The 26,500-nt window shown below is 38.9% G+C and overlaps 1 protein-coding gene across 2 annotated transcripts in view; it reads right to left on the bottom strand.

Annotated features, from left to right (window-relative positions):
• Window positions 1-26,500, bottom strand: part of FNDC3B (fibronectin type III domain containing 3B) — a 366,338-nt gene that overhangs the window by 331,199 nt on the left and 8,639 nt on the right. The window lies entirely within an intron of this gene.

Genomic DNA, 26,500 nt, shown 5'->3' with positions numbered 1-26,500 from the left:
AAAAAGCACCAAGTGTCTTTGGATGCTAAAGATACAAAAAATAAAAACAAAACAAAAAAAACATATAGTTGCTGTCCTCCGGGAGCTTACATTCCATGGGTTCCATTCACAAAGCCCAAAGAACACAGGCTCAGAGACCTAGAATTCAATTAACACTGACTCATCCTGACCTTAGAAGGGGAAAGAGGTCTTCAAGGTCAATAGGTTCAACCCCTTCAGTTTACTGATAAGATAAGAGGGGACCTCCTCTGCCGAAGGCCAGGATAGAATAAGTCCATGAACAGAAAATCAGGTAATACCTGAACTTCTCCTCCCAAGTTGGGAAACTCAGAGCCAGAACCCAACCACTCACTCCATAGCATCTTGCAATCAGAACTGGAAGGAACACGCACCTATCTTTTCATTTTTCAGAAAAGAAAAGTAAAGCTCATGGAATTCATGTATTTATCTATCCATTGAACAAGTGGTTTATTAAGTGTTCATATACCAGACCCTCCATGAGGGGGTTATTAGAAGACAAATAGTGGGGAAGGGGAACATTCCACAGGAGAAACATGGAGCTTACGAGTAATACGAAACACATCCAAAAAGGACATGAGAGAAGGGGGACAGGACTAATAACTGGGGTGGTCAGGACAGGCCTTGAACAAATGGAAGCCAGGGATTCCAAGAAAACTTATAGGGAAAGGTCCATGTCATAGCTTGGAGGTAGAAAATGGAACCTCATGCCCAAAGAACAGCAAGGAATCCATTTTGGCTGTAACTCAGAGTACAGTATTCTACTGTACATAGTGTAGAACACTGTGTAATGATCCCAGACAGGCAGCCCAGGGGGCAAACTCAAGAGCCAGAACTAAATCCTATATCCCCTGACTGCAAATCCAGACCTTCCACTCCCTATACCATGCTATTAGTTTCCTTTGGAAATTTTTCCATTACTTTTTCCCCTTGGAAAAAAGTTTCAGTTCCAAAGCCCAAGCGCCCACAACAACAGAAGTCTGATCTCTGAAGGAGAATGCCTTGGTTCCTCAAGGCCAATACCTAGAAAGCCTTCCCGTGACAGGTGGTATAGCCCATTAAACAGCCAATTTTACAAGCGTTATTTTTGATGTCTATCTCCCCATGTCCCACCACATAAAATTCTTAATCAGGTTTTTTTTTTTTTTTTTTTAATGCTTTGTTATAGTATTCCACCCAAGGTCATTTCCTGGGTCTACAGTATTTTCTTCGAAAATAGAAAGCTTTGGTAATGTTTCCTGTAAGCTCCCCAGGTTACTTAATAACTACGACAGTTACTAAGAACAAGTTTCTCACAGGAGATCCTTGCATCCAGGACTTAATCTGAGCCCCATGATCACACTGGACCCAAAAGTTCAACTGGGACAAGTCCAAACTGCCCGAAGGAAAAAAAAAAAAAAGGTCTGTTTTCCAGTCTCTAACTAGCCCATGGTGTGGGAACGTTGGTATCAGTCTTTTTAAAAATCCACTATGTATTGAAATGGAAATGGGGGTAGGGAAAGAAGAGAGGAAGCCATATTTTTTTAAGGAAAGATTATAGGATCATTAAGTCCAACTTGCCCATTTTGCAGTTTAGCTACAAAATCTATGAATGCTAAATAATATACCCTACATTACATGATAGTGCCAGAATCTACACCCATAACCTGACTTCCAGAATCAGGTCTCTCTTCATTATTCCAGATTGACGCAAGGAAATTTGATTTCTGTAGTTTTCCCAGTCCCCAACACAGTCTATCTCCAAGGATGAGAAAGTTCATGCATTCAAAACAAAGCCAGTGACAGAGGACTGAATTTCTTCTCCAGGAGGCACCAATCACCTTTAAAAGAAGCAATCCAAGATGTCAACTATTCCAATGGATCCCAACCTCTGGGCTGCATTAGCTGCCCCAATGGGCATGGCTTCCTTCTACCAGACCATCAGCCATTTGGCTCTGTTTAATAGGTTCTCCATTTCAAATTAAAGCATCTATGTTCAAATCTGAACTCTGGACTTTTATCTCTTACTTCCTACCTGTGTAGCCTCTAAATCTCTGATCCTATAGTACCAGTTATCTCATTAAGTGGCTGGGAATAATAATTGTATTTACCTCCCAGGATTGTGGTGAGGATCAAATGAGATAAATATATATATAAATCTTATAAAGGCTAGCTCTTATTAGTTTAATGAAGTGAATAAATATTCCTAATCCTAATGTGCAGTTAGAAGATATTAGTAAATATTATCGTAAAGAAACACTGCAAATGCATGTGGAAGGCAGTCTAGACTTGTAGAGGAAAACCCACTGGAACACCTTTGGGAAACTGTCATGTTCCTGGAATGATCCCTAAGCTTCTCCCTAAAACAAATGTTCATCTTTTTAATACCAATATTCTCCCAGTGGATTTATATCAAATGAGATAATACATATGAAGCCTTTTTCAAACCTTAAAAGACAAATGTTAGCTACTTTTAATGTTTTTGTTTTATTTATTATTATTATTATTATTATTATTATTATTATTATTATTATTATTCCACAGCTGAGTCATAGAAAGCTAAAGTCTCTAAAGATGAGGGCAAAAGAATGGGATCATGATAGATATTGTGGGGAGCAGCAAACCATCAATACAGAGTGACAAGAGAAGGGCAGAAAAACAATCATTTGGTCAAATACATAAGCAAAAACAAAGATGAGCCAATCAGGCTGTAAGAGTGAGACTCAACCAATGGCCTGTCCATAGCCAGAGAGAGGGAAAGAAAATCTGAGTAAGGGTATCAACCCCACCAACCAAATCCCATGGAGGTGAATCACAGGAGACTGTTAATTAGGGAGCAATTTTGCTCACTACCTGCCTGGAAGATATGCTTTTATTGATGAAGAGACTTCAAAACTACCAGAATTTTAGTCTTTTCCCAAAGGAGACTAATAGTATAGCTAACATTCTTTTTTTTTTTTAATAGCTTTTTATTTACAAGATATATGCATGGGCAATTTTTCAGCATTGACAATTGCAAAACCTTTTGTTCCAACTTTTTCCCTACCTTCGCCCCCATCCCCTCCTCCAGATGGCAGGTAGACTAATACATGTTAAATATGTTGAAGTATAAATTAAATTCAATATATATATACATGTCCAAACAGTTATTTTGCTGTACAAAAAGAATCAGACTGTGAAATAGTATATAATTAGCCTGTGAAGGACATCAAAAATGCAGGTGGACAAAAATAGAGGGATTGGAAATTCTATGTAGTGATTCATCGCCATCTCCCAGAATTCTTTCTCTGGGTGTAGCTGGTTCAGTTCATTACTGCTCTATTGGAACTGATTTGGTTCATCTCATTGTTGGAGATGGCTACATCCATCAGAATTGATCATCATATAGTATTGTTGTTGAAGTATATAATGATCTCCTGGCCCTGCTCACTTCACTCAGCATCAGTTCACGTAAGTCTTTCCAGGCCTTTCTGAAATCATCCTGTATAGCTAACATTCCTATAGGGATCTCAGAAATTTTTAAATGGGTACTCATATAGAACATGTCATGAACTGAGCTTTACTGGTGATGTCCCTGGCCCTCCTACCACTCCCTCCAATTAAAAAACAAAACAAAACAAAACAAAACAAAACAAACAAAAAAAAAGTTCAGAAAGATATTATGTCATATACTCTGTGTCTATCTAGCATTATGTACTTAAGCTTTTTATATATTGTCTCCCTCATTAGAATGTAAGCTCCTTCCAGGAAAGGATTGTTTTTGCTTTGTATCCATAGCATACATTAAGTACTTAATAAATGTTTGATAAGAGTGTGTGTATATGTGGATACCTAATGATTCAATACTAAAGTTCAAGAGACCAAACACTGACTCTATCTATTATGGGCCAGGTGGTGGGGGTTCCAGACATAAAAAAATGAAAGTGTTCTCATTAATGATCAAGAAGAGGGCAGCATCCTATAGTAGAAGCCCTTCTAAGCAATTTTGTGTTTAAAAACTTGTGTTTATTCTATATGTGCTTGTAAGATGTACAATTCAAGGGCACAGGAAACGTTTTTTAAACTCTGCACAATGCCTAGCACATAACAGGAACTTAATAAAAGCTTGTTGACTGATTGGCTATAGTATCAAAAGAACTGGATCATAATCCCAACTCTTCCAACCTGGATAAATAACTTTTCACTGTAAAGTGTGGATCTAATTCTCTATCAGACTAAAAGCTTTTTGTAGAACAGGTAGGACTTTTCTGTGAGCTCTTTCTTAATATTTTTTCTTTTATGAGTATTTATATTAATATACAAATAACTGTATTGCAATAAAGTTGATTTTCCTTTGCAATCTATATTTTAATTTTTTGCACTGAAAACCATTCTTATGAGAAGGGGTTCCTGGGGTTTCTCAGACTGCCTGCCAAAGGGTTCCTGGACCAGAAAAAGGGAACAATCTCAGGTCTGAACTTCAAACTCTGTGAGGACTATCTTGTAAACTTTTTTCTTCCTCTGAAGCCCCAATTAATAAAAGCCTATTGAGTGATCAATATTAACTCAGTATTATTACACAGCACATTAAAGTTTGCTGATCAAAATGAGGCTTGATGATTTTGCAGCAGCCAAGTCCCCCCACTCTGAAAAAAAAATCCCAATGGAGAGGGAGAAGGGAGAAAGTAATGCCCAGCCACAAACCAGACGAGCCTGATCCTATCACTGCAATCAACTCTGTGACTTGAGTGCAGAAATCCTTTCTGACCATCTGGAGCCAATCCCGGCTGCAGGCCAAACTCAGCGATTCTTCTTCCCAGTAAATGACAACTTATTCACTGCCACGTTGCTTACACACAGCCGGGGGAGCACCTCATCTCCTACCCAAGGATTCCTGGGAGTTTTACAGATGCTGGAGAAACAAAAAGTACTTCCAAATTCAAGAGGGGGGGGGGGGGATAGTTTTCAATAATCCACTGAGCACTAATCTTGTCACTGGTGAATCCCAGTCGAGAAAACCACAAGGGAGGAAGAAGCATTTTATGGGGTGTGATCTTGTTTCATAGGCAGAGACAAACTACCTGAGCTTCAAAGGTCCCCGGGTTTATAAAAGCCAGCCTTCAGCCCCATACAAAAATGAAGCTCGTGAGAGGAGTGGAGGGTCACGTTTCAGACCTCCAAAAGAGACACTCGGGAGCTCTACTGCAATTTCCTGGGGTCAGTACCCTGCTGGGACTGCCTGGACTCCCTATAAATCAGTGAACTTGAGCTTGAAAGCAAATGGAACTGAGTCTGTGCTTCCCCCACTCCAACCTGGAAAATGCCTCATCTTCAAAGGGAGGCCCATGCCTCCGTAACTCATCAAAGTTATGACAAAGTCAGAGGAAGGACAGAGGGCGGCAAAAGGGACTAATGATGGAGAACTTAAAGTGCCAGCCGTCTAGAGAGGAAAAAAAAAATTGACCCTGGAAAGGAGTTGAAATCTCACCCCTGGAAACAGGAAAAAAAAGTCATTTCTGACAATTCTGTAGCCTTGAAAAATCCATTGAGACTTGAGTTTCCTCATCTGAAAAATGAAGAGGTCGGATTATAAGGACCTCTGGGGTCTCTTTTGTTCCAAACTTGTGGCCCTTGAATTAATTTAAAAATAACAATAAGCCAAATTTAAAAAAATAAAATAAAAATAACAAGAGCTTCCTAAGAGGCCTCTGATAAAAATGAGAATAAATTTAGAAAATCTACCAATCACTTATTGTACCAAATCTCAAGGACATGAGTCAACTAGGCAATAATGATTTCCCAAGAGGCCAGTTTTCCAGTGGAAGAATGTCTACCAGCAACTCCCAGGGGGCCTTCCTGACTAAAAGAAACTCTCAGGCCAGGAATTAGGATGACATGGGGACATGGAGGCAGAGTAGTATGGTGGAAAGAGCATTGATTCTGAAGATAAAGGACTTAGCTTCAAGCATGACTTGATGTGTGATCTTAGACCATTGTTTTCACCTCTTCAGAGGGAGATAGATTAGATGTTCTTTGACGTGTTTTCCAGATCTAGATCCAAAATATTTTTTTCATTTACATTGGGAATAAAAACTATATTGGCCGATTTCATGATCAAAAAAAAAAATAATGAAATTTACTAAAGGGAGTAAATTCAGTGTCCTAACTTTCTTCTCCTTACATTGATATTTCAGTTTTTATGCATTAACTGGTATTAAATAAACAAACAAATAAATGAATGAAGAAGGAAGGAATAGAGGGAGGGAAGGAGGGAGGGAGGGAGGGAGGGAGAAAGGAAGGAAGGAAAGAAGGAAGGAAGAAAGGAAGGAAGGAACAAAAGGAAAGGGAAGGGAAGGGAAGAAGGAAGGAAGAAAGAAAGGAAGGAAGGAAGGGAAGGAGGGAAAAAGGGAGGGAGGAAGGGAGGAAGGAAGGGAAGGAAGGAAGGGAGGGAGGGAGAAAAAGACAGATAATATAGATAGATGAAACAAAATATCTTTCCATGCAAGAAACTTACTTTTGAAATTAAAAATCTTTGGATTTGATGTTACATTGTCATCACAGGAGAGACCTTACTGTTTAGGATACATAGATGCACAATGGAATTGCTTACAAAGGACCAACAAGTATAAAATTCCATTTTAGGCCATTAAGATTCCAAATAATAAAATCATTACAAAGTAAACAATGGTTCCCATCTCATAGATGAGTAAATTGCTTCCTAGTAATACTTTGCAGGAGGATAGGGGCTTTTTTGATCAGCTGTGAAGGCCTGCTTAGGTGCTTGTGTCGAGTTTCTTAAGATTCATGAATAATGTGAAGCCAATCCAAATAGCACTCACTCTGAGTGGGTGGGAAAAGATAGGAGTTGTGATCAGGGCAAAGTGATGAGCGCTCCCTCCACACACACAGAAGTAGGGCTGGAGAATCAGCTTGCCTCTCTATCCACTATACCACACTCTCTAAGAAAGGAGAAGGGGAAAATGTGAAAAGTAGCAAAGTACTTTTTGAAGCCATCTTCCTTCAAAATATGTCAAGAAAAAGAAAGTAGAAAATGGAAAATAGCTGAAAAGGGCCAGAGCTAGCTAGAAAGAATGGGAAAGGGTTTGTGGATTTTGTTAGGAGTTGGATGTTTTTCTTTGGCAGGGAGTGGGAAGGAATAATTTTTGTTCTCATTTTCCCTGTAAATATAATTTTAATGGAATGGCCAAATCAATTCCATATTTTCAAAATGATACCAATAATTTCATGGAAGGAAGGGAAAAAGGAGGGGAGACATATTCTCTTCTTCTCCCTATATTGTATCATTCCTCAATGTCTGTCCTCCCTCTCTCTTAAGCCTTCTTTTCTTACTTCTTTCAAAGAGTTAAAGAAGCAACATCTATGGGAACTGTACTCAGTTTGTTTCCATCAAAAATCAAGTAGGAGAGTAACTGAAGCACCCAGATCACTGATAAAGGAAAAATCCTAAACATATTAAAAGAAAGAAGATGATTTAGGGGTTGGAGAACAGACATCCCCCCTCCCCCCCCCCCCAGAAAAAAAACAGGGGAGAAGGAGGGCTTGGAGGCATCCTGCCAACCCTGGAAAAGGAAAAAATAAATTCACAAACAGCTTGCAAACCAGGGGGCTGACAACTTAATTGTTGCCCAGTCCTACAACAGCCCAGGGTAAGTCCTTTATTGCACATAAAAATAAACTCTGGAAAAAAAAAAAAAAACTTCTGAACTTCCAGGCCTGAACTCAACCTTTGAGTACCACAAACCCCAAGCAAGCAGCCCAGCTGGCCAGGGAGGCAGGCACCTGGGCATCGGACAACATCACTGACCCAGGCAGCCATGGATGACCTGACTCATGCAGCTTGGGTCATTACGCCAAGAGCAATCCTGGAAAAGAGATCAGAGCTTGATCCTTTTGGTTCCATTACCCACACAGCTCTTCCCCCCCTCCCCCCCTCCTTTTTAAGCAGGATTGTGTAACTTGTACAAACATAACTATTTCCTGTCCACGGAACAAAGCCATTTAATGAACTGGAGACCGTTACTGAGATCATTTAGGGGAAGAAACCAAGCAGGCCCCAGTGAGCATAGAGTACCTTCAGAAGAAATAAAAGAAAGCATAAAATATCCTTCTCTTGCCGGAGGACAACCACTCTGGGCACCTCATGCCCTCACGAAACCAACAAAAACCATTAACATGAAAGAGATTGGCCTCCAGATCTATCCCAGACTTGCTATCTCCATTCCCAGTGATACAGACAGAGAGCTGGAAAGGACCCTGAAGATTGAACCCAAGCCCCATTTCACAGATGAGACATCTGAAGTCCCAGAAATCCAGACTCCCAGTGACCAAGCAGGCTTCTAAACCAGGATATGAACCCAGTGCCTCTCGCTCCAAATCCCGCCTTCTTCCTGCTTGCCTAGGCTGACACTCTTTGTTATTAAAAAAAAAAAAAAAATTGTTGAAATGACCTGATACAGAACGAAGGAAGCAGAACCTGGAAAAATAATATACACAATGACTATCACTATGTAAACAGAGAAAACACAGAAAGAAAAGGAAACTTGCCTATTTCTAAGGACTCGATTTGTCCACTAAGAAGAGAAATGAGAAGGGGAAGCCCGTATCTCTGCATGCACATGTGTCCATATTTATGCATGCATGTGTATATAAACAGAATTCATAAATGTGCCTATATTTATATAGATTTCACACACACACATAATCCACAAATATGCATGTCTCCTATTTATATGTAGACACATGTAATACAAAATTTTGCCCATCTCTGTGTATATATGTGCATATATGTACATGTAATGCAAATACACATATGAGCATGTAGGTAGTATGTAGGTAAGTAAATACACATGCATTTATTTAAGTATATACATATGTAGATAGGTGTAGAGGTAATACAATATGTGTACATATGTGTGATGTACAGTGTATGTAGATGTGCACGCCGGTACCTATTTATACAAACATGTATGTGTGTGTGCACAATGTTTATATGAGTCGCCATGTCTAACATATAAAGCACCTTGTGCCTTAAAACAGTGTTTTATATGTTGTGCGCACACACATACACACATATGTGCATATATGATACTCCCATGGTCATCTATTGTACTGGGTACATATAATGCACAAATGTGTGTATTTATGAACACACAAATACACTGCTACATACACAACATCTAAATAATATATAATATTATATATATATATATATATATATATATATATATATATATATATATATATATCCCCATATTTAGATGTTGTGCATGTATTCATTTATGTGTGTATGTGTTTGGGTGTGTTGTATATGTATGCTTATGTACACATGTATATGTAGGGTGTGTGCTTGTGAGTATATGTACAATGCTACACAAATACACATATGACTGTGCATCTGTGGAGGGGAAAATGTTAAAAGAGAAAAAATCAGCAAAACAAAGAGATATCAATCATTTTTAAATGAGTAAGACTCGACCAGTTTAAAAGAATAAACAAATTCAGCTGGCAAGAACTCAGGGCGTTTGTCTGTATCGGCTCTCAGCTACTCTCCGCTGAGCCTGTCCCCAGGACAGAGCACTGCAGGAAGAAGGGGGGGGAAGACAGCCGTGTCCTTTCACACCATCACCTATGGTAAGTTTCAGCCCAGCCCTTATAAAATCCCTTTAGCTTCTCAGCGTTGGCCCTGCCCCGACGCTAACCCTTCTACCCTGAGATGAAAGGAAATAATAGAAACCACACGGAGCAATTTCACGTATACATGTAACTGCCCCATCACTCACGATCCAATAAATAGACAAATTCCAAAAAGTCACAAATCAGAATCAGAATACAATGGCAATCCAACCGAGGACAAGATATCAAGCTTCTAATTTAATTTAACATGTATATGTCCAAATAATAACGCTGCCTTACATTCATACCATCTACTTCCCTCACTCTCAAGGTCTGGAGCAATGGAGGGAAGATTTTTTCCTGCTCAAGAAGTTTCAATGGCTCCCTATTCCTTCTAGCATAAAATATGAACTCCTCAATTTGGCATTAAAGCCCTTGACAGGGTCTCCTTACACCAGGGCTCCTCAAACTATGGCCCGCGGGCCAGATGCGGCAGCTGAGGATGTTTATCCCCCTCACCCAGGGCTATGAAGTTTCTTTATTTAAAGGCCCACAAGACAGTTTTTGTTTTTACTGTAGTCCGGGAGGGACAATGAACTGGCCCCCTATTTATAAAGTTTGAGGACCCCTGCCTTACACTAATAACTCCCCCTTAGACATTCTATATTTCAAGTCCAGCGTCTTGCATATGAGAAGTCTTGATGAATACTTGTTGAATGAATGAAACTGAAGAAACTCAACTTCACAATAAATCAATAACTATTTATTAATAGTTTTTTTTTAAGCACCACTATGTGCCAAGCATTGTGTTAAGCACTGGGCAAACAAAAAGAGGCAGAAAACAATTCCTACTCTAAAGGAGGTCACAATCTAAAAGAATGATACAATAGTCAACGACAGTAACTGTAACTAATAGCTAGAACTAAAAAGTATCAAAATATTTTAAGCTCATGAACATTAGATTAAGAATCCCTGTATTTCATTATGCTTTAGAACCCTGAAAAAATGCCAGCTCTGAAGAGGGAGAAGTTGGGTTCAAATCCCCCTTGAATGCTTATTACCTCTGAGAGAAAAAGATACTACATTAAAGAAAGGCCCTTGAACCCAAAGTGCCTACATTCAAATTTGACCTCTCCCACTTATTACTCACACAACCCTGGGAAAGACAATTTTCTGAGATTATTAATACTTATTACTGATTTTGATAAATTAGAGGTGAATTGTATGATCTCTATAAATGCAGTTTTGTACATTTTTTCCCACCCAAAAAATATGTAGTCACGGGGCTCAATTTCCTCCAATGCATAGCCAAATGAGCATCTGTATTAATGCAAAAGGAAAATAAAAGCCAGAGTAGATTCAAATCTGAGACAGCAAGTGGGAAGAACATGCCCTTTTGCCATAATCCTTCACAAGCCATCCAGCCCTCTTCAGGGACATCAAGGCCCTGCCCACCCTGGAGACGAGAGAATGGGGTTCAATGAATTTCCCATTTAAAATCCAGCAGCCCTTCTCTTACCATCCCCTACGTTCAAAGGACTGTGTCAATGTAATTCTTCTGCAGAGAAAGCGTGGGTATTATAAAGTGAATTGTCCCAGCTTGCCTTTCACAAACGGAGGTCTTTCAGGTTCTCCCCTCTTTCGGGGAGTAGGGTAGGGGGGTTAGAAAGCAGGACCGTGCAAATAACATGCCTTTAATGAATGTTCTTTGACAGGCCGACACTGAACACACTGGTCCAAGAGGACCCATGACTAAGAGAAATTGACGACTTCCCATGATTCTGTCTTGCACTGGAATACCACTGAATATCATTATATCCCCAGAGGAATCTTCAATAAAAAGGAACCCTGGGGTGAACAATCCAGGTTAAAAGAGAACAGAGAGTAAAAAACAGTGAAAGATTAAGGCCAGCCTCCAACAAATCTCCCCCATGAGTAATAACTCCAAGCCCTGCAGGAGTCTAAGTGGATTTAACTCACAAGAGGCAGAAATGGCTGGGGAGGGAGGATGGAGAGAGGGAGGGAAAGGGGAAGGTGTGAGAGAGCAAAGAGAAGCTGAACTGCCCCCACTCCCCCCATCTTAACTGACCCCAACTTATCTGATCCAGGTTCCAGGTCACTCAAAGGCATAAAAAGTCTCAGTACTCAGATTTGGTGGCTTTCTGATGATAACACTAATGACCTTGTTCTCTATCCTCTAATGACCTGACACAGCTAGATGGCACAGTGGATAGACAGAGCTGGAATCAGGAAAAGCTGAATTCAAATCGAGCCTCAGACACTTACTAGCACTATAATCCTGGACAAGTCACTTAACCACTGCCTACCTCAGTTTCCCCATCTGTAAAACAGTGATAATAATAGCACCTACCTCCCAGAGATGTGAGAATGAAATGAGTAAATACCCATAAAGTGCCTGATACATAATAAGCAGTTATAAATGCTTATTTCTTTCCATCTCCTGTGGAGATGAGGTTGGGAAGGAAAGGGGGAACGGACATGGAATTGTATCCTTATTCCATATCCTTGCTGGGCAAACTAAATCTTCAATGACTCAGGACTGCCTCTTTTCACCCCACAAAGGAACATAAAGAGTGCTGGCATTAAGATGCCTTAATTAAGATTAAGACTTAGATCAATCTAACACAAAAGTTCCCCCCCCCCCCCGCCCAAATATCTCTTAGAGACAGGATAGTAAAAGACAGCAGGTCCATGATCAATGGAGTGGTTTAACTCAATGGGACAACTCAGAGTATTTTCCAAATACTCCAAGGAGTCTCAGGATGAAAAGGCAACACCAGGGAATGTTGGTTCCTTAAGAGATCATACATTTCCAATTGAGAGGTCATAGGATCTGGAGCTATGCAGGCCAACTCTCTCATCATTTGACAAATAAGGAAACTGAGGTCTAGAGGTTACACAAGTGTTTTGATTTGCTATGGTTTTTTTTGCCTTTTTTCCCTTTTTTTGGGGGAAAAAAAGGCTATGAATCACACTTCATTCTCCAGATTCAGTTGCCATGTTTGTGCTGCCTTATTCCATCCCTATGGCTCTCTTCTCCCTATACTAAGTTCCTTCTCCAACCTCCTTTTGATGAAGGCCCAAATCAGCCAAGCTCCATTGGTGGATTTGACTTTGACACCCTGCCAACATGTGGATGCCCTCAGCGGGACTTCAGCTCTCTTGTATGTGTTGTCTTTCCCTTCATAATATCAGCTTCTTGAAGAAAAGGCTGCCATCTCTTTTGCTTATATCTGAATCCAATGTTTACTTATCCCAGTGATACACAGTAAGTACTAAATAAATGCTTGTCTGCTTTTTGACTAATAAGTGACCTAGACAAAATTTGCAAATTTTTCTTCTAATTACTCACGCAGCACTTTGTCCAGTGTCTAGCACAGACTAGGTGCCTTCATGAATGTTTAATTGACTGATAGTACACTGCTGGTAAAAAGATTTATCCCCAAATCACAGAGGCCTGGAACTCAAGTTCCTTAACATTAAGTCTTACATTCTCTGTCCCCGATCACATGACATACAGTCAGGGCACATGACAAGTTAAGATTGTTCAATAGTCTTTTGGTGGGGAAACAAGGAAAAGCAAGAAGGCAAAATCACAGATGATCCAACCACTAGGAGGAATCGCTTTACATACTGGATGAAAGCATCTGAAAGCAAACAGCCTGGACAGGCTTGAACGATGAACCAAATCCAATAAGACAATACAACAGATGAATAAATTTAAGTCCCATTCTCAATTTAAAAAGAAAATCAATAGTACAAGTACAATCACCAAGCCTAATATTTTAAACACACACACACACACACCAGGTATTTATTCTGTACCTATAACCTCCCATAATATAAGAGTTGAGCAATCACTAATGGCCTCAGTAGGTCTAAAGGCCCAAGTGTCCAGGTGATGAACACAACCATTGAAGCCAAAGTCAATCTCCCAAACCCCTCAGAGCTGGAGGGGGAACCTTCTCAAAACCCTATTCATTCTGTTTTTCTACCTAAATTGCAAATCCCCATCCCACTCCCCCCTCTCCCCCCATCCCGGGCAAATAAAGGGACTCCAATGGTTTCTGGGCCCTAGTGGACAAATGCTCTCCCCCTTCCTCCCTGGCTGAGGAGAAAATCCATTCAGCAAAGCCTGAAGGGAGCTAAGGATCTGATCACAATGCTTGGGTTAGTCTAAGGAACCGAGTCTGCTTATTATTTTTGTTATGAATATCATAGTCACCGACAACCAGAAATCTCAGTTTCTCTTCCCTGGAATTCTAATCCCGGATTTCACTCCCTCTTGTTCTGTCCCCGGGGATCACAAACCTAATCCCTCTTCCAAATGAGTCTTTCAGATCTCTCCTTTCCTCATCTGAAAAGTGAGAGAACTGAACTAAAGAATGAAAATAATAATAATATGAATAATAGCTACCAATAGCTGGCAAAGCACTTTGCAAACCTGGTCCTCACAACTCTAGGAGGTAAACAGGTCACAGAGAAGGGTTCAACAGCCAAAGAGCATCACTGGTATCCTCATATTGGGGAAGAAAAAATCTAGGCACAAGGGCTTTGAACCTGGGATCAAAGGACCTCAATTTTTTTTAAATAATTATTTTAATCTAATAAGTTTTCTTGTTAATAAATACTATGTATTATGTTTTATACATTGAAAAAAAAAAAAAACATTAGTTGAAGGAGCTAGGTAACAGAATATAAGCCAAATTCAGGAAGAGTTGAGTTCAAATCTAATGAACCTTAAAAGAAAATTTTGATAACTATTTTAATCTAATAAATTTCCTTGGTAATATTGTTATATTTTATGCATTGAAAAACATTAGCCAAAGCATCTACATGACAGAGAGGAAGACTTAAGAGTAAGGAAGAGCTGGGTCAAATCCAATGAACCTTCAAAATATATTTTTGATGAGTATTTCAATCTAATAAATTTCCTTGATAATATTATCTGTTACGTTTTATGCAATGAAAAACATTAACCAAGGCATCTAAATGACAGAGAAGAAAACTTAAGAGGAAGGAAGAGTTCAAATCCTGACAAAGTTACTTTGGGCAACAGCCTCAGTTTCCTCATCTGGAAAACAGGTACAATAATAGCACCTACCTTCCAGGATTCTTGTGAGAATGAAATAGGAATGAATACACATAAAGACTTTTGTCAATCCTAAAGCACCATAAAATGTTAATTTGTAGAATTTGAGTTTAATAATTTTTTATTAAGAATATGATATGTAAATTTAATTTTAAGTTTAATTTTAAAATCATCCAATAAACTTCAATTTATTCAATTGGATGATGATGATGACAATGACAACAAAAGACAATGTCATCAGCTTCACCAAACTGCTAAAGGGACTTTTATGAGCTCCCAGATGTAGATCCTGGCTTTTGAAACTGGGTCACGGCCCAACATGGTGTTTTAGAACTGAATGTGAGTCACAACATTATGGCTTATTATCAGTAAATGTTTGATAGGTATACCTATACCTCTTTTACATACCTATATAGCCAAAGTCACATAAAGTTTAAGAAGCTCTGATATAGATGAAGAGCTCCGAACAAATCAAGCTCATCTTTGCGGAGAATCCTATGGACAAGAAATACCAAGGATGAGAAAGAACAGATGAATTGGAATAAAAGGGAGGAAAAACACTGGAACAATTAGAATTGTCCAAACTTGAAATGAGCTTCCTGAGGAAGCACAGTACCTGGCACATAATACAAGCTTTGCAAATGCTTACTGACTGACTGAGTGATTGATAATGGGTCTCTACCTCAACAAAAGTCTCAACATGAAGGATGGATGGCCATTTCTTGGCCTTGCTCTGCCATGATTTAGACCAAATGCCCCCCTTCTGAGGTACACTGCTGGATCTGAAAGTCTGTGAAGACCGACATCTCTGGGAGCACAGATCTCCCATGTGACATCATAGAAGCCATTTTGATTCACGTACATATTCTGAACAGTCTAAACAACCACTATTGGTGACCAATGCCATCCCAAGTTTCATTTTCTTTCATCAACTTCTAGTGAACGGACCAAAAATAAATATTTTTGAAAAGGTCTGGTACCTAGGAGAATCATCAATTCTCAGCCCTCCCCCCACCCCCCAAATTTGGTTCTGTATCCCAGGCCAATGAACCACTAGAAGACTTTCAGTAAACCACCTCCTCTCTATCTATCTATCCATCCTTCCTTCCTTCCTTATCTTCAAAATGAGATTAATAAGGAGACTAGAGATCAGGAAGATTGAGGCAGATAAGGGATGCTAAGCGGTTTAGCATTATGTAACAGTCAGTTATTATGTAATAAGGTAAGACCCAGACAGCTAGTCAGAGCTTAAGAAATCTGGTGAGCACCAGAGGCTGGTCAGGCAAAGAACTGGAAAGATTCTATTTCATTACCTCCAAATGGACTCTCCTGAAGGGCCCCCGCCTCAAAGCCAGGAAGGCCAGACTCCAAAAGCTCCCGAGGGTCCCAGGCAGCCCGCCATGACTATGATGGCTGCCAAGCTAGAGTTGGTCAACATGGACAGGCTCAAAACTCACTGTATTTTTTATAGAAAGTCACCCCCAATCTCTCCTCCTGACTAGGACTTGAAGAAAATTGGGCACATTGGGGTCTTCTCATGGAACACCTTCTGGGGAAATCTAGGAGTCTGACATTCTGATATGTTCCTTTTTCTAACAGACTCAGTAGGAAGGATCCAAGGAAACTTAATGGGCATGGTACTGGTTTTTGTCTTGATAACCAATCACCTGGCACCTAGTAGATGCTTCATAAACATGAATAGCTAAAGTGATTGTTGTTTTCTGAGACATTGAATGTTCTAAGTAAAGTACTATCATCAATGGCTTTTACAGGAAGGAAGAATTTTTTTTTTCCATGCCTATAGGATGGAAGCAGGTGACCAAGAGACTGAAGATTGTCCTGAAGCCTTCCACAATTCAAAAAAAAAAAAAAATTAAATCTATGCCAAAAGGTGGGAAAAAGAGCCAGCCCACTTTTAAGTCCCAGGGAAGCACGTATCCCTAGAAGAACTAGCATCCGTCTGGCTCAATGGAGGGAGGAGACATGAGATTTGGGGTCAGAACATTCAAGACACAAAACTTTATCTTAACTTCACACATATAAATGATAACAATATTGCCAGGCTTCTCAAGAGGTAGGGAAAGGACAGGAGGAGAAAGAGAACTTAGAATTCAAAATTTCTTTTAAATTAATGCTAAATAATTTTATATGTAACTGGGAAATATTTAACAAAATGAAAAAAAATTAAAAATAAAAACAAATGTGCTTTAAATAAACAGCTACCACTCACTTACCACCTCCTCCTCCTTGGCTTTCAATCTCGTAACACAAGGCTGAAGTGAATGACTTCTACTTGAAATCTAGAATCTTATGAAAAAATCCACTTCCAGTAAAGTCTACAAGCCTATGTGATTATTTTGTGCCAGAGGGCCACAAAGAAAGGCCAAAAAGTAAATAAATAGATGATGAAATAAATTAAAATCCTGCCCTCAAGACTCACATTCTAATGAAAGATTAACATGTAAATGTGGGAAAGATATTTACAGGATAAACTGGGGATCACCTTAAAGGAAAGTCTCAGCATTAAGGCTGATCAGGAGAAAGGAAGGCTGTAGAATCAAAGAATCTCAGTCAAGGGGGATTTCTGTGGTCATTCGGTCCAACCCATTTCCCCCCTAACCATCCCTGGCCCACCACCTATCACACACCAGCCATCATTTTCCAAGGCAGCTCATCACCCAGGTGACTTTATGAGTATTTCCTTGATTGGATGAATTCTAAAAGTTGTGAACCAGGGGAAGCCACTCTCTACCCTCCACAATCTCCTTCCAGGGCTAAATCCCCCAATTCTAATCCTAAACTATCTCAGCTGTTTCTCCTAAAGAGCGCCACATCTCATCTTCCTCAAGACCTTGGTGAATTCTCAAAGAAGCTTAGGAGGCCATCCTCAGTAAGTAGCTACTGCCAGAAATGGGAGGATTTAAGATCATCTCAAACAGGAAAAATGGAATAAAAGCTAAACAATCTTAACATCATCCATCTGCATCCAGAGAAATTTCCACATATTATTTATGAATTAACTCTCAAGACAATCTTGTGATGTAGTCACCATTGTACCCATTTTACAGATGAGAGAAGCAAGGTTGTGATTCAGCCAGGATCATTCTATTAGTATCAAAAGCAGATCTAAAAACATCCTCTTATCTCTTTTACAAACGTTTTGCAGAAAGATACTAAGAAGTCATATGTTCAGAGCTAAGGGACATTTAGTCTGACTCCTCATTTTTAAAATGAGGAAAGTAAAGATCAGTGTGGTTAAATCACTTGTTCCATCAGTAAAGGACAGAGGCCAGATTTTAATTGAGGTTGAACTGGAATTATGCTCAGTTCAATCAACATACTCCACCTACAGTTCAATGAAAGGGTCTAAGAATCTAACACTGAAAGGGACCTTAGAGAATACCTAGTCAAGGGTTCTTAGCCTGGGGTCCGTGAATTCATTCATTTATTTATTAGTTTTTGACATTTACTTTTATAAGATTTTGATTTCCATTTTTTTTCTCTCTCTCCCCTCCTCCCTGAGATGAAGTCATTTTTTAAAAAAATATTTTGATAACTGTATTTCAATATAATTGGTTTCCTGTGTAAATCCGTGTGCTTTATTTTATGCATTTAAAAACACAGCTTTGGGGCAGCTAAGTGCTACAGTGAATAAAACCAGCCAGAATCAGGATGGCCTGAATTCAAAACTAGCCTCAGACACAGTGTCACCCTGGGACATTCCCTCCCCCCCCCCCAAAAAAAAAAAATGCTCTTGACAGGCTGACAGACTTTACCGGACTATCACCAAGTTCCTGATCTAGTCTAAGCCTTTCACCTTACAAACAAATTATTCAGTTGTCCAGAGTTGATGACTTGACCAAAGTCTCTTGCTTTATATTCTCAGTGATTCATACAGTACCTGGCCCATAGTAGGCCCTCAATAGAAACTTGACTTAACATCGTTTTGTTCCAATTAAGTGAGTAGACTCTGGATTCACTGCCTCAGGTACATCCTAGAACCCCAAAATGTGAAAAACATGTGATTATCAGACGTATCTTAAATGAAATTAACTTTTATGTTATTTATAGATGAATGCTGAAGTTCCTTATTAAAAAGGAGCCATTTTCTTCCATGTTCACAAAAAAATTCCCAACCCCATATATGCTGTTTCTGCCCCAACAGAATGTATTCTGTGTATTCTCCTACACAGATTATTCTCTCGATAGAATATGGGCTTGTTTTTATATCCCAGGGCCAAACATATGGCCTCATATAATGGAGGTGCTTAATAGATGCTTCTTAAATTAAACTGCTACTGTGTGACACTGGACGAGTCCACTTTTCTGGACTTAGGTTTTCCTATCTATAAGCTATCAGTGCACTTCCCTTCCATTCTGTGATCTAATTTGAGAAGTTTTTTTTTTTTTTAAACTACTTTATGAAGATTCCCTCCCTGAAACAGACATTCAATTAAAAAGAGGGAAATTATTTTAGTGATCTGTTTAAGTCAGGTTTTTTAAATTGCTAATTAATCTGCCAAAGAAGAACATTTGACAGCCAGTTAGCAAATGCCCCATCAATGAACTCAAGTGATGATGACTCAGTGGGAAATGACATTTAGAAAACTCCGTCACCCTCCCTGAAATTGTCCAGGGCCAGGCTCACCCACCTTTGTTAGAGATAGATCCAGCCCATGCTTACTCCCATCCCAGCTTCCCTAGAGAAGGCTCCCCCCACCAAAAAAAAAAAAAAAAATTAAAAGAAGGCTTAAGGAACAATGGGGAAAGGAAAGGGATTTGGACCTTCTAGAGTTCTACTCTTTGGTTCAAGCATTCTCCGACTGTGTGGGAATAGAGTCCCAACAGCCCTGGACTCATTTGAGACAATCAGAAAGTGAAACATTAGAAATAGGAAGTGACACTATTTCCTTAACTAGAAACCCAACAGAGTTAAATAGCCAACTGCAGATTTGTGTTTAAAACAGACTCTTAAAGCGAAATTTGGGTTAAGTCAGGAGTCATTTGGGAAGGAGAATTCTGCATTAAAAAAAAACTAACAAAAAAAAAACAGAAATAAAAGTCATTTAAAAAGAGAGACAATTGTGATTATTAATCAATCCATAAAATTTAAGCCCTTGATTGTGAGCAAACTGCTTCACTCTGACTCAGTTTACTCATCTGTAAAGGTGAAGAAGGAAATGGTAAACAATCGAGTACCTCTGCCAAGAAAAAGGGGTCAAGAAGAGTCAGATGTGACAGATAACAATAACATAAGAGGTACTGATTGGGCTTAGAGGGGATGATGCCAGCATTGGAGAACAACAGGAAAGACTGCCTGGAGGAGGTGACCTTGGGGCTGAGCCTTGAAGGAAGCCAGCACTTCTCAAAATCCAAAGCCGGGTGGGGAAACATAGCAGGAATGAGAAGCAGCCAGCACAAAGACAAGAGAGCAGAAGAAGGATGAAGAGATCAATTTGGGTGGGCCTTGGAGAATGGAGGAGACAGGAAGGGGCCGACCAGCAGAGAACACCCTGGAGATCTGATCCTGGAGAGAAATGGCAGCCACTGGTGTTTATGAGGGCAGGAGTGTGACATGACCAGCCCTCTCCCACACAGTGGGACTTTCACTTTTAGTGGCTTGTGACTCCTAGCAAGGAGACCAATTAGAAAGCTTCTGGTTTTCTTTCATCAGTGAAAATAAAAATGAGAGAAACCATCATGTGAGGAAAGTATTTTGCAACTAATTAAAAAAAATAAAAGTCTGATAGCTCAGATATACTGGAAGTGAACTGATACAAATAAGGGACCACAGATTATTCCCCAGTAATTAAGGGATTAAAAGATAATGAAGTTGCAAAAGAAAAATGGTCAAATGCAACTGTTGCTCTTAATCACATTAAACACATGTTTTTTTACCTTTCAGGAAATTGACATCAGAGAGGACTTGGACAAACATGGAGCAAAAACAATGCTCGCCCATCCTCCTTCCTGGATTCCCTCAAAGTCCATAGACCATCCCTTCTTCTGTCTTTCTTAAGGTCAGTGTCTTAAAGTCTTCAATCTATCTTGTTTACCAGGTAGAGTACCAAGTGGATCTAAAATCAGGAAGACTCATCTTCATCAGTTCAAATCTGGCCTCAGATACTTACTAGCTGTGTGGCCCTGGCCAAGTCACTTAACCCTGTTTGCTTCAGTTTCCTCTTCTGTAAAATGAGCAGAAAATGATAAACCACTACAGTATCTCTGCTAAGAAAATCCAAAATGGGGTTATGAAAAGTGAGACATAACTGAAATGATCAAACAACAAAAATATTTTGTAGGCCCATAGTGTCTGTATATCGTGCCCCCCATTAAAGAACATTTTGACCATTTTTTGGCCAGAGCCTGGCACATGGTAAGTACTTAATCCATTATTATTGACGGAACTCCAGAAAGTATTCTGGAACTACAGTTGGACCATAGAAAGTGCCTAATAATTGCTTAATGATTGATTGCTAATAAAAGACTAAAGGAAGTGCCTAATAATTGCTTAATGATTAATTGATTTATAATAATGGGACCAAAGGAAATGCCTTATAATTATTTAATGATTGATTGCTAATAAAAGTAGGACTAAAGGAAGTGCTTAATAATTGCTTAATGATCGATTGCTAATAAAAGTAAGACTAAAGGAAGTGCCTAATAATTGCTTAATGATTAATAGATTGATCATGATAGTAGAACCAAAGGAAGTCCCTTCTAATTGCTTAATGATTTATTGGTAATAATCATCGTTGGTCCTAATGAAATAGACATCCCTCCAAGACAGAGAGAGATTAAAGGAAAAAGCATCATACATTGTCTGACACAGCCCCAGTATGGATTGTTTCTATTTTAACTGCTTTTCTCTATTACAAAGGAGGGCTCTATGCTTCAAGGGGAGAAAGGGTCATAGATCAAGAAATAACAGATGTAAAAATAAGAGCAATCAATAAATCTTATTTTTAAAAACAAACTGATCAGGGGCCTTTGCCCCAAAAGACAAACTAAAAAAGGATTTGAAGTTTGGAGAAGAAATGGTTACTATCAACAACTCCACAGAAATTTGGAAAGGCTTATTTAAAATAATTCACATTAAGCAGATCCCAAAGAATAAACAAAATTATCATGATAATGTAAAGGATTATTAGAAATTTAAGGAATTCAAGGACTTACCTTGAATGAAGATGTCAATAATATATTAAAACTTTTCTCTAGGAAAAAAAGGTGGGAGGCTATGAGTGTGGAATAAGACATACATACCTCCCTTATTAAACAACAATAATAATAAGAGAGAATTCTGCTGTGGGAGTGGTAGTAACAGTAATATTTTTTTAAAGTATCAATTAAACATAGAAAAATGTATCATTATATCTTTTCATCACTGACAACTTTACAACAGAGTTAGATCTCAAAGTGAGATGGTTTCAAATGTCACCAAACTGCTTATTCTTTGATCCAGCAATAACACTACTAGACTTTTTTATATCCCCAAAAAAATAATAAAGAAAGAGGAAAAATATGTATCTCACACACACACACACACACACACACACACCCCGAAATATATAATGGTTCTTTGTAATGGCAAAGACCTGGAAACCAAAGGGAGAATCCATCAACTAGAGATTGGCTGAATAAATTATGGTATAGCAATGTAATGAAATATTAGTGTACCATTCATTAGTGTTGAGAAACTGAAAAAGATTTGTATAATATGAAGACTGGAGTATGCAGAATCCAGAGGGAAATAACATGTAAAGACAAATATGAAACAATTTAAAGACTCTTAGCACAATAACCTATCAAGATTTCTAAAACCTTGGGATGAAGCCTGTTACCTCTAGACAGAAGCAATGGACTCAAGAAGCAAAATGAGACAAGCTTTTTTGGATATGACCGATGTGGGAATTTGTTTTGATTAGGTATATGTGCTATAATTATTTTGCTTTTTTAAAAAATTTTCTCAATTGGAGGGTTGGAGAAGATGTGAGAGAAAAAAAAAGTAGTGTTAATTGGAAAAAAAACTGTAAAAATTAAATTATAATAATTTTTAAAATAATAAAAAGGTCTTTTTAAAGTAACCCTGAAATTTAAGAACTTTACTGAGCTAATAAGAATAAGAAAAAAATAGAGACTCTATACTGATTGTTTTCCTATCTTCTCCCTTTCAATTTTTGAAATCTAGAAAATAATTTACTGTTTTCTTTATGAATTGTAAAATATGAATATTATACTAATCTTCTCAAAAATTCTCTAGAAAACTTGGGCAATTCTTATACTGGGAATGTCCTATGGAAGTGGAAAATATAGTGGGCCTGGACTCAAAGGAATATGAATTCCAATTCTGCCTCTAGCATCATCATGGAAAAGTCACTTAAATGAAACTCAGTATCCTCTAAAAACTAAGGTTACACCACAATACATACTATTTCACAGACTTGTTATAATATCTAATGATGTTCAATGGAGGGAAAGTTCATAAGAAATCTTAATATGCATTATTATTATTCTTAATTCTATTTTCCCTTGGTGATAGAGAGGAAGATAAATAATTATATTCATTAATTTTTAAGTTAAATATAAACAAAAACAAAAATCAAAACAAGAATTTTAATTATTTTTATATGAAATAAAAATTAATAATAAAAGCAAGTAGTATATCATTTATTAAATAAAATACAAATATAATTAATATCAATAATAAGTAAAAAAATATTTTAATCTTTTTATTTTAATCACCATCCCTGTCTCAAGGTATTATTTAAAAAAAAAAAATGTTTAAAATGGTTCTTTTCTAAGAAGCCTCAGGGCATAAACACAATAAATTAAAAAAAAAAAATTAAAGGGCTTTTTAAAAATCAGCTCCATCAGAAGGTAATTTGAGGCAAGGGATTGACTACTTAACCACACTTATGGGCCTAGATGTGCAAAAGCTCCTAAGCTCCCACATAAGGCCTGTATGCCCTCCAGAATTCAAGAAGAAAAGAGGCAATTGGTGGGTCCAAAAGCATTTATAAACACACACACACACATTTTTTCCAGTTTACAGTCTTATTCTCAGGCCAGCTTGAGATGAGAAGTCATTACTCTATGAATACTTCCATGGAGAGGGAACTGAGGAGATTCCCTCTTTCCAAGTGGAGACATTCATAGGTCCCTGCTGTACAAGGAGAAATATTAAGAAGCAAGAACATTGTTGAAATGGTAGGACCTTGGGGGGAAGGAGGGGGTGTACCCACTCAGCCTGCACTCCCATCCCATAAGCTATGGGGCGAAGGAGTCAACTCCCACTTTTGTCCTTAGCTCACCTCCAATGAACCCTCCCTCTCAAGACAGAGGGAGAAAGCCAAGAGACTTTCTAACAAAGGAGGCATTTAGGGCTGCCAGCTGCCCAGGTTCTGCCTGGACAGTCGGAGAAGTCCCAGAGCCCGCTGTGAATCCCAGAATCACCTCGCCCAAAAGCGGGTTCTTGGAATGGAAAGAGGCAGGGCTAATCTCTCTGGCTCTGCTCCCATCTCCCTCACTGGTCTCAAAAGCAGCAACCTGAGCTCTAATTTAAAAAAAAAAAAAGGGGGGGGCAAGATGAGTGGAAGAGAGAAGCCTCCATGATCCAAAGGAGGATCATTCTTGAAGATGCTGATTTTAATCACTCAATATTTATGAAGCACCTACTATGTGTCGGGCACTGTGCTAAGCATTGGGGATACAATTGTTTCAGCATTCACCATCTAATGGGAGAGGCAACAGGCAAATCAATATATCCAAAACAAATATCAGGATCTGAAATCAGCAGCCTGGAGTTCGAGGACTGGCTCGGATAATTATTAAGTATGGAAAGAGCCTAGGGAAGTCATCTCTTCAGTTTCTCGGTTACAGAATGAGATAAGTGATCTCAGACGTGGCCCTTAACATTTCTAGGTTTCAGATTCTTTATCTGTAAAAGGAGGGAAGGGGAACCTCCGAGTTAATCAGGTGACAAACCTCATCAGGTGATTATGAAAGGAAACCTCATGTAAACCTGAAAGTGATCAAAATCGAAACGGTTATCAAATGTTATTTGTACTTAAAGTATTTCTATTTTATTTTAAACTAAACTTCATGCTTGTTTCTTTGGGGGGGGGGGAGAGGGAACACTCAGAAAAAAGAAAATTGATTTTTTTGGATATGACTTGATTTCTGTGATTTAGGAAACTCCCAGAGAGGAAAATCTCTACCAATGCAGATAGGCACCTGTTCTGCATCTTCGAATGGGGGCAAAGAGAGGCAAAGATCACATAACTAGGATATGTCAGGGGCCAGATTTTCCTGAATCAGAGGCTAGTTTTCTATCAACTATACCAGTGATTCTCAAGGTTTTGGATCCCAGAACCTCTTTACATTCTTAAAAAGGTCCCCAAGAATTTTGGTTTGTGTGAGCTTTCTCTACTGATGTTTTGTCATTTTTGGTTTTTGCTGTTGTTGAGCGCCCGACTCCATGCGATTCCATTTGAGGTTTTCTTGGTAGACCCTGGAGTGGTTTGCCATTTCCTTCTCTGACTCAATTTACAGATGAGGAAACTGAGGCTAATGGGGTTAAGGGACTTATCCAATGTCATACAACTGGGAAGTAGATTTAAACTCAGGTTTTCCTGACTCTAAGCCCAGCCTGGAGATGACTCTATCACTTCCCTCCCCCAAATTCACCATATTAGAAATCAATACCGGGAGATTTTTAAATAGTCATTAACTCACTTAAAAATAACAATAAACTTGTTACATGCTAACGTGGATGATATTTTTATGCGAAACAACCATATTTTCCCAAGCAAGAGAAATTAATGAGAAGAACGGTACTGTTTTACAGATTTCTGCAAATCTCTTTAATGTGTGGCTAACACAAGACAGCTGGATTCTCATATCATCTGCTGCCTTCAATCTGAAGCAATATGTTGTTTTGGTTGAAGTGCATGAAGAAAACCTGGCCTCATATAGATGTATAATTGGAAAAGGGAGGAGTGTTTCAGTAGGTAAATATTTCTGAGTATTTTTATGAAAACAGCTTTGACCTCAGTGACTCCCCCCACCCGCCAGAGGCTCTCAAGAGACTCCAGGGTCCAAGGACCACATTTTGAGAATAACCAACAATGTCACACTTGCCTTCCCATAAGTATGTAAGCGTTCTCTCCTGTTGGAGTGACATCTCATCTCCATTTTACTGACATCCAAAGGGATTTAATCAACATTGTGCCCGAGATCACAAGAGGCAGTAGGTCTGAACTCCGGTTCAAAACCAGATCCAACACACTGCCACTATGGTAAAATGTAAAAGAAGTCCCAAATTACAGATTGATCCTAGATACTGAGGAGGGAGCCAGGAGATGAGGCCCTAATGGGGGGTGGGGAATGGAAAGAGGAGGTTTGCCCAGATCCCTAAAGAAGCATCTAAATCTGTTCTACTGCTTTAGCAGAGACGATGGCAGTCATGTAACAAGACTGCTTACAGTTCCATACCATGGAGAGAGGACCACTAAAAGTACCATCAAGAGTCCTGGTTGTTTGACTCATCCCCTGAAGATGGAAGCAAGGTCTTTGCACTTTTGAGTCTTAGTTTAATTTTTCAAGATTTCTAGCCTCGATCTATGGACTTCTATAAAATACTTAGGATCTGCTATATATTAAAATATGACATTGAGCTAAATTATAGATTATAGAATGGAGAGAGAGTGTGACTGTGTGTGAGAGAGGAAGAGAGAGCATGAGTATGTGCTTGTAAGCGCTAGCCTTGAAAGAAATGAG

This window comes from Antechinus flavipes, chromosome 3, assembly GCF_016432865.1.
Source record: "Antechinus flavipes isolate AdamAnt ecotype Samford, QLD, Australia chromosome 3, AdamAnt_v2, whole genome shotgun sequence".
NCBI lineage: Eukaryota > Metazoa > Chordata > Mammalia > Dasyuromorphia > Dasyuridae > Antechinus > Antechinus flavipes.
Note: the sequence above shows the minus strand (reverse complement) of the source record. Positions and strands in the feature narration are given on the sequence as shown.